The 9,598-nt window shown below is 40.3% G+C and overlaps 1 long non-coding RNA gene across 1 annotated transcript in view; it reads left to right on the top strand.

The window, feature by feature from the left end:
- The first annotated feature begins 545 nt into the window (after positions 1-545).
- Positions 546-9,598, top strand: part of LOC108545149 (uncharacterized) — a 48,677-nt gene continuing 39,624 nt past the window's right edge. Inside the window, exon 1 of the long non-coding RNA XR_001890061.1 lies at positions 546-800. This is a non-coding gene — a long non-coding RNA (uncharacterized LOC108545149). The remainder of the gene's footprint in view (positions 801-9,598) is intronic.

Below are 9,598 nucleotides of genomic sequence, written 5' to 3'. Positions count from 1 at the left end.
CGGTTCACGCCTCAGGAGAACTTTCATTTTCTTGTTTTCAATGGACAGTGGGACAACGACAATGGAAGCATGGGTCTTTCCAGCCAAAATTCAGGAGTCTGAATTCTTCCACACTGGTATGTCTATTAAGAAAACCATGGGAGAACAGTTTCTTTAAAATGTTATTTTTTCCTATTATGAGCATTTGTGATTTAATTCATAGTATCTCTGAAGTGGAGTTTAAGAAAAACATATATATTGAATTATGAAAATTAATGAGTACAATATTTTATTTTTAGTGGTGCTACAGTCATCTCTTTGACTTCTTCTAAAGTTTTATACCATTATTCTCTTTTTCTGTATCTACATGGAGATATGCTTCCTCCCTCAGCCAGTGCTTTTCCTAAACCTGCCTGCAGTGTTGTAGTCAGCTCATTCATTCTTGCTTTCCAATAAAGTTAAGAATGCATTACTACTCATGGAGGACCCAGACATTACATCTCTGTGATGTCATAGAAAAGGTTGACCATTCTCCTAGGGCGTTCTTTTCCACAGTAACTGTGGAGTTGACGTGGAGGAGAAGCTTGCTGGTGTCTTCAGGTCCTCAGGTTACAGCAACACCTTCATAAATCAAGCAGGGCTCCTCCTTTGGTGAGCCAGTGAGTATTGAGGCTGGCCAGCTGCCAGCAGCCCATGCTGCTCTCCCTCTCCCTGATCCGGGGACCTTGGCCACCATTCACTACGCTTCTGACAGTTTGTTGGCACCAGGACAGCAGCAGCAGAAGACCAGCTGTTGAACACTGAGCGTTCTTGTGAAAAAGGTACCATCATCTCTGATTTGTAGACCGCTTTTTCAAAAAGCAACAGTTCATCAGGAATGGTATTTTTGTATAACTCTATGATTGAATCAGACTTCCATGTTTATGTACCCCTACATCAAATGGTGATCATTTGGAATTCTCTTACAAAGGTATTATATCTATACAGACAACGCTACTCTGCTTAATGTATACATGCCCATCTGAGGAAATAGCTTCCAGTACTTAATTTTTGTGATTCTGCTTCCAAAGCCATGTGAGCTCCCTTGTACCGTCATGTGGAGTTTTATTTCCCACAACTCAGCTACTCCTTGAGGAAACTGTGTACAAATAGGTTCTTTTTAAACGCACACACACACACGCAGTAATATTTCACAAGAGAGAAAAACAGTCAATGTAGTGTTACCCTTGAATGATTATTTAAAGACCCAACCCAACACCAGAAACTGCAGAAGAGAAGGAAATACTGCCTGACATTTTATCAGCCATAGAGTCTTGTGAGGCATTTATTGTGAGAAATCATCACAATATGTCTTGATGTGGATTTGACTTAGGGGAAAAGCAAACACAATTTGGGTTCGGTTTGCTGTTATCATTTCAAAGAAAGATTATGAAGATGTCAAGGATTCCCAGATCCCATTGTACCATTTCTGCTCTCAACATTACAGAGATCCCTAACCACAAGCTGGTGCTTAAGCCAAGATCTATTCTCATAAACTTCTGTTGCATCAGGCTCCTTAAATAATAGGTGAGGTCAGTGAGGATTATTTCATGAAACTGATCAATCTTCATGAGAGTGGAAAATTCCACTGGATGGATACTCCCAAAGATGACGTCCTCTTCCATCCAGCAAATGTTTTTTGAGAATACTTAATGTGCTAGGCATATTCTAGGTACCCTGCTAATATAACAATGCATGAAACAGATGAAAATCCCTCTCCTCCTGAAGTTTATATTCCAGTCAAGGGGGACAAACAGCACACCTATAGAAACAAATAATGCACACCCTGTTAAATGTCGGGAATGGCTATGGAAGAAGAGAGTAAGACTGTGAGGCATAGGAGGATCACTGTCAGTTTTGTACAGGATTTCTTAGATGATATAGAATAAATAAGGATTTTATAAATATTTTTAAATGCTTAGTTTTGATATATTTTACAAGCTTTCAAATATAACCATGGAGGTATTTGTTCATTTGTTTTCTAGTTTGTTTGTTTTTAGAAGTTGTCAAGGGAAGCTTTGTCTGTTCCTAAAAAAACAATGTTGTATTTCTGTGTTCATTCCTGGTCAACACAGAAATTCGCAAAGAAGCTATTTATGTGGAAATTAGTAGGCATTGTATAAATGAATGCACGAATGAATGAATGAAATGACGAGTTAGGGAGATTTTTCACACTAAGAGAGAGAGTCTTCCTTAAGTGAGGTCAAACTTACTGGCACGCCCCCATCAGAAGTTGGTGTTACCTCCAAGGGCAACCACAGGTCATGGAAAGAAGTCAGAATTGGGAACAGGAGCAGGCAACTCCATGATTTGGGAGCCAAGAAGGGGAACCACCCTCAAAAAGGAGGATATGAATGGTTCCTGTCCCCTTCAGAGACCAAAGGGGATGAGAACAGGGAACAGGCCACCAAATCTGACTACTCAAGAAGCCTCTTGCTGTTGAAAGAGCAATTATAGCACAGGCTGAAAGCCGGGCTGCCAGGGTGCAGGGACGGGAGGCAGTGAATGAATCTGTTTACTCAGGGAGGTAGGATCTTATCAGATCCATGGTCTAGTGTAAAGACTCTGGGCTCTGAATGTGTAGTTTTATTTTCCAACTTCAATGTAGTCTTTTTGAAGCATCATTATGCAAAAAAAAAAAAAAAAAAAAAAAAAAAAAAAAAAAGATAAATTTTAAGAAGCACTATAAAATCACCAGACTTGCTCTAGAATACCTGGGCATCAGTCTCTGGGTATTAGAAAACTTGGGCATTATTCCCTGGGTCTTAGAAGACAAGGGCATTAATCCTTGGATATTAGAAAACCTGGGTACAGGTCCCAGATCTACTACTTATTGCAACAGAAAAGTCTTTGAGGCTGAATTTTTTCACCTGCAAAATTGAGATAATAATACTTGTTTTACTCCCAGAGAAAATGTGAAGGTCAAATAAAATGGAAGATGCGAACCAGCTTTGCAAACTAGAAGGTGCCATAATATACCAAGTATCCTTATCAGTTTGTTTCTTTTTGTAACAATAGTGAGCTCGATACAAACTGCTTTTTGTCTGTCTTAGGAAGAAAACTATTTTATTAAGCAAAAATTCATGGAAAAGAAAAAAATGTATCCATAGCATCTATTTCAATCTACCCAGCTTTTATTTAGCATGACAGGGTAAAGGAAGACTTTGGAATGAGATCTCTGTTTTAATTATCACTCGACTATTAAGTAGCTTCCAAATGTATGGTAGACTGTGTTGCTGTGCTCCTAAAAATCTTCATCAAACTCATTGGCAAGAGCTTCATGATCCACTGTGTCCTCACCTATCAGACTTGGTCACTTTACCTATCTGTGTACAATACGCCTACTTGGAGATCTGCCAACTCCATCACTTCTCTCTCTGTTTGCTAATGTTGTCACCTCTGTCTATACTTGTCTTCTTTCATACCTTCTTCTTTTATTGGCATTCCACTCAGGTTCTAAGTTACAGCTGACCTTGACTGCCACCTTCTGCCTCTCTCCCATTTGAAGTTAATTGCTCTTTTCCCTGTTGTCCCATGGCACTTTACTGATTTCACTTATTCCTTTTGTCTCTTGTATAATTGGTTGTTTACACACTTGTGTTTCGTACTATGATGAAAGCTATTTGAAGGGAAGAACTCTGCCATATTAATGCATCACCATAACCCTATCACTAATGGTGCCCCTACAATTAGTATCTATCTGTAGGTGCATGGAACAGATGAATGAATCTGCCCTTCATTTATCATTTCTATGTCAAAATGCCATCACCCATGAAACAAGGATGCTAGAGAAGGTAACTTCTCAGGCACCTTCCAGCTCTAATGTCTACAAGTTCATGATCTTGTCCATTTGCCTGGACTTTCTCTTCTTTCCATTACAATCCATATTTATATACTTTAAGAAAGCACATTGAGTAGAATGGATATATATGTGTGTGCATACATACATGTATATGTATTTACACATATATACACATTTATTTACACGCATGTGTATATGTATATGCATGTGTGTGTATATATACACACATATGTGTACATAAAATTGTAGTGATAATAGAGATTTGCTAGATGAATATACACAGTGCAGTCTTAATGCAAGTGTAAAGACCACCATTTGGCTTCTCTGTCTAGCTTCTATTGCCGAGTTTAGTTTAACAATTCATTCTATAGTCACATGTTTCAAAAGTACTTCTAATACATATTCATTCACAAACTCAAACCATTTTTGCTTATAAGGATGAACGACTAACAGCAAAATTGTCTGGTCAGTGACCTGGATCATGCAGATTGACACATTGTTTTTTACATCTAAAGAAGTTTAAGTTACTACCTAAAAATGTGATTTTCCTTTTTTTCTTGATGAGAAAGCTGTAAAGCTAGGTGACATCCTGTAGCATGGAAGAGGAAACAACATCGTATCTTATATTTCTTCATGCTGTGCACAACCTTATCAGTGTGGCATTGTGCTGGCTACTGCACTGTAATATTAGTTTGCAGTTTCTTGTTACAGTAAAAGTAAATGGTGTACTGAAATCCTACTTAATATTTACACTCGTGTGAGCCACCACGATGATGCATTATCTTAAGTGCATTACCTCATCCTGTCTGTGAATCAGCATCATTAGATCAGGATGAGATCACTTTAAAGGAAGATTTAAAAGGAATAAGGGTTCTGGGAATGGATCGGGAAGAGGGAGAGACCCTGCTAATGACACTAAGCATCTATGCAAACCATTTGACACAGCCAGCTTTGTGCAGCGTCTACTAGTGCTTTGTACATTTCAGTTCATGGAATTTGCTGATAATTGATGCAAAGTCATTATCAGATCAAAACTTGGAATATACACCAGGATATATTAAGGTAATGAAATGCCATATGAACTGTGACTCTTGAGGAAGTAGCCCCCAGTTACCAAATTTTGTATACTTTTCTCCCACCAAACCTTCTTCAAGCACTTAAAAAAAAAAGGTTCCTAGCATTACAGAATCCTATAATAATTTTAATTTGTGTATTTGGTATCTAGCCAGTCCTGAAAAGATCTCACTTACCATGGCTGTATTACAAATATCCCTTGTTAGATAATTTCTCTGTGTTAACCAATGTTAACCAGATTTTGCGATCTGAAGCATGCAGGCCTGAGTTTTTTTCTAAGCTTTCTTTTATTATAAACTCACATTGCCAGAAAAACCATCATTCTTGTTGTATAGTGTAGTCTTGGTTTCCTATTAAGAACTATCAGTCTGACGACGAAATGAAGATTTCTGTTTTTTGGGGAGGGTCAGAAAAGAAGTATTTATTTCCAGCATTTACCAGTTAGGGACTAAGATATCAATGTTGGTATTTAATGCAATTTAATGGTTACAAAATATCTTCCTCTAACTCCTTAGTCATGTGAACCAGGTCAGTGCTCATAACTAAACATGTCTCTCCTTAACTGAGACCTGCAGAAATTTTAATAATACCTTTTTTCTGTTGCTCGTCAATGTTTTTGAACTGCTTTTTTTTACCATCAGAAGGAAATACAGACAGCTGTCTTCAAGCATTAGATATGACAGCTGCTTAAAGGCAGGTTGATGTAATTTGCTCTAGTTTAATGCTCTCCACTCATCAAGATGTAATCTAACAGTAATTTCATACATTTCTAGACCTCAGAGCTGGAAGGACCGTTCAAGGCCACTGAGCTCAGATCTCATGGGTGGTTCTTGCCCAGAGCATCCCTGATAAGCAGCTGTGGTACCTAAGCATCACCTTGTGCCATGGTCCATTCCATCTGGAGATGGAATATATTGTGAAAACACTCTTTTTTTCTTTTCTTCCCTTTTTTTGTTTTTTGAGATAGTTGCCCAGGCTGGAGTGCAGTGGTGCGATCTCAGCTCACTGCATCTTCCACCTCCCAGGTTCAAGTGATTCTTCTGCCTCAGCCTCCCAAGTAGCTGGGATAGCAGGAGCACACCACCATGCCTGACTAATTTTTGTATTTTTAGTATAGACGGAGTTTCATCATGTTGGTGAGGCTAGTTTCGAACTCCTGACCTCAGAAGATCCACCCACCTCAGCCTCACAAAGTGCTGGGATTACAGGCGTGAGCCACCACATCCGGCCATGAAAACACTCCTTGTTAGTTCTAGTTTAAATCTTGGTGTCTGTGAACGCCATTCCTAAGATTTGCCGGTGTGCTCCTCCATATTTTGCATGGGTCTTCGTACACCTTGGGTTCTTTTGTTGATAGGTCTTAAAATACCTGGGTGTGACTCAAACTGATTGAAAAACCATGTCTATAGAGAGTTTGTTCATGAGTGGTCTACAGCAGGCTAAAGATGACACGATTTTAAGAAATGCAGGTGAATGTGTCATCTGGAGAGGAGAGGACTCCAAGAAAGAGAGCTCTTTGTCTTCAAATATTTCAAGGGCTGATATATGATAGAGGAATTTGACTCATTCAGTGTGGCTCTTAATGAAAGAGCTGTCCTCAAAACATAAAAACAAAAACTTCAGCGCCTTTTAAGGCCTTTTGTAGTGTAACATAGTGAGGAGGAGTTATACAACTTGTAAATATCAGTGTGAAATGAAAATGGGGGTGACTTGCTTAAAAACCAGGAAAAATTGCAAATAGAAGTACTAATACATATATTATAACATATATATACACACATATATTTATAGGTATTATATACACATAAAATCTTTTTATCTATTATTTTTCTTGACCTGTCTTGGAGTTTTTTATCTGCTGTTTACTGTTGTACTCCCTCAGAAGAAAATCTTTTGGGGCACATGCAGACTCTCAGAGATCCAGAGGGCTCCACCTTGACAGTTGGGGTTCACATGGGGTAGCAGGTGGCCTGCTGGTTTCCCTTCTGCCAGGAACTCATGCTCTGTGCCTCGTCAAGTTTGAAGAATTGAGCTGGGTCTCTCCCTCCCGACGGGTCCACTGCCTCCACCACAGCAGGTGAGGGATCTTCAAGATATTGCAGCCTCTGTGCTAGAATAGACTCAGGACCTGGAGCAGGGTGGTCCGGTGCTGCCCTAACATGCTGCCTTACCGTGACTGCCAGCCCAGGGAGAGGAGGCCACCATGAGGCCAGTGCCCAGGTCCCAGCCAGGGGCAGAGCACAGCAATGATGGCTGAGCAGGGGCAGAGAGGGGACTGGCAGGGTCCAGTGAGTCAGGGAGATGGGCCAGGATGAGGAAGCCAAGAACTTCTTCCAGAGAGGCGGCAGGAAGCAGAAACAGATAGACTGAGGCCCCAAGTCCCCAGTGTAAGCTCTGTGGTCCCAGCTTAATTCACTTACAAGACAAATTCACAGGCAAAATTAGCAAAAATTAGGAGGCCGCAGCAGTAAGCATTAAACCCCAAGCACTGAGCCCATCTGCACTCTGGGCCTCATACAGTGACTGACACAGGTCTCATGTTGTGGAGCTGGAGCTGCACTAGTGGGTGTGAGCGTGCCTTGCGGAGCCAGAATGCCAAGGAAAACTGTGGCACCAACCCCTCTTGGCTGTGGCACACCAGGCAAGCTGAGCCCTGGGCTTCAGTTTAATCCTCTGTAAAATGGGAATAGCAACAGCACCTGCCTCGTAGAGACGCCGTGAGGACTGAGTGGCCAGATTGTTGTGAAGTTCCATGTAACTGTCTGTCCTTAACGTTGGTCTTATCATTATCTGTGCTTTTACAATCATTTCTGATTAAATTATCCTGTGGTCCAAGAACTTGGTGGGTCTGTATGATACGGACTATTTGAGATTCATAGGGAATTCCTAGTCTATGGGCAATTTTTGTAACTTTTATCACTACCACATAGTAATTGATTAAAGGGGAGACATAAAGAGATAAGGTTATCTAATATAAAATATTTGCAATGGGGGAAATACATTTATAAAAATTTATGTAATATGAAAGTTAAGATTGAGGGGAAAACAACTCCATTTCTGGTACCTGGCAAGATCCTCACTCTATGTGACTGCTTTCCCTAAGACTGTAGCTCCGTCAGTGCCTGTGGGAGACCTGGGGCACTTTCTCTCTGTAAAGCTGAATACTTTGGCCAACTCTTGTCTTTCCGTCTCTAAATCACCCTGCATTTCAGACTCTTTTCATCCTTTATGTATTTATGTTGGCATCTTTATGTTAAATAATCTACTTTCTCATAGTTTCAAACATGCAGTTCTGGGTCTACCAGAAAAGAATACGTGAGTTAAATTTTGGGCATGACAAATTTTTGTTGGCCAGTGTGCTTTTCAGTTTCAAGTATAGATCTGTTAAACTTCTTTTCTGTGATTAGAATTAACGTTTAAGTTTGTCTCTTTTTTGCTTTATATATTTGACATTATATGATCGGGACATAAAAATTGTGATTTTATATATTCTTGATGGTACAATATTTATTATTACATAGTATTCATTTTATTCAAATTTTCTATCATTGATAGTTTTACACCAGTTTACATTTGCCTAGTTATAAGGCATAATGTACCATTTTTGTGTGTGTTTTAATTTTTGTCTAGCTTATAGCTGGACATTTATAAATTTAACCTGATAACCTGTCTTTCGATAGTTTTGGACAATTACATTTATTGTTACTATTGACTGATATATTTGGATTATTTCTACTTTCTTATTTTTTGTTTTTTATTTTTTAAAGCAATTTCTGCTGTATTGATGGTTTTTATAGTACCTTTATCCTGCTTTACCAACTCTTCTATTCTTTTAGAGTGACCCTTATATTACTGACATACATAATTCACTATATTTTTTTGCTTATGGTTAAAGTTAGTCTGTATTTCTACCTTTCTCATGACCTTGCCTTAAATACTCATTGAAAATCTCTTTTCACTACATTATTGTGTAATTTTATTTTCAGCCTTTTGTAATAAGAAATCATTTCCTTTGAAAAATGAATTAACCGGGGGGAGGAGCGGAGCAAGATGGCCGAATAGGAACAGCTCCAGTCTCCAACTCCCAGCACGAGCGACACAGAAGACTGGTGATTTCTGCACTTTCAACTGAGGTACTGGGGTCATCTCACTGGGAAGTGCCAGACAGTTGGTGCTGGTCAGCTGCTGCAGCCCGACCAGCGAGAGCTGAAGCAGGGCGAGGCATTATCTCACCTGGGAAGTGCAAGGGGGAAGGGAATCCCTTTTCCTAGCCAGGGGAACTGAGACACACAACACCTGGAAAATCATGTAATTCCCACCCCAATACTGCACTTTAAGCAAATGGGCACACCAGGAGATTATACCCCACACCTGGCCGGGAGGGTCCCACGGCCACGGAGCCTCCCTCATTGCTAGCACAGCAGTCTGCGATCTAACCGCAAGGCAGCAGCAAGGCTGGGGGAGGGGCGCCCGCCATTGCTGAGGCTTAAGTAGGTAAACAAAGCTGCTGGGAAGCTCGAACTGGGTGGAGCTCACAGCAGCTCAAGGAAACCTGCCTGTCTCTGTAGACTCCACCTCTGGGGACAGGGCACAGCTAAACAACAAAAGGGGAAGCAGCAGAGGCCTGTGCAGATGCGAACGACTCTGTCTGACAGCTTTGAAGAGAACAGTGGATCTCCCAACACGGAGGTTGAGATCTGAGAA

This window comes from Rhinopithecus bieti, unplaced genomic scaffold (genome assembly GCF_001698545.2).
Source record: "Rhinopithecus bieti isolate Rb0 unplaced genomic scaffold, ASM169854v2 scaffold_27010, whole genome shotgun sequence".
In the NCBI taxonomy this organism is placed as follows: Eukaryota; Metazoa; Chordata; class Mammalia; order Primates; family Cercopithecidae; genus Rhinopithecus; species Rhinopithecus bieti.
The sequence above is the reverse complement of the archived record's forward strand: the minus strand, read 5'-3'. Positions and strand labels throughout refer to the sequence as shown.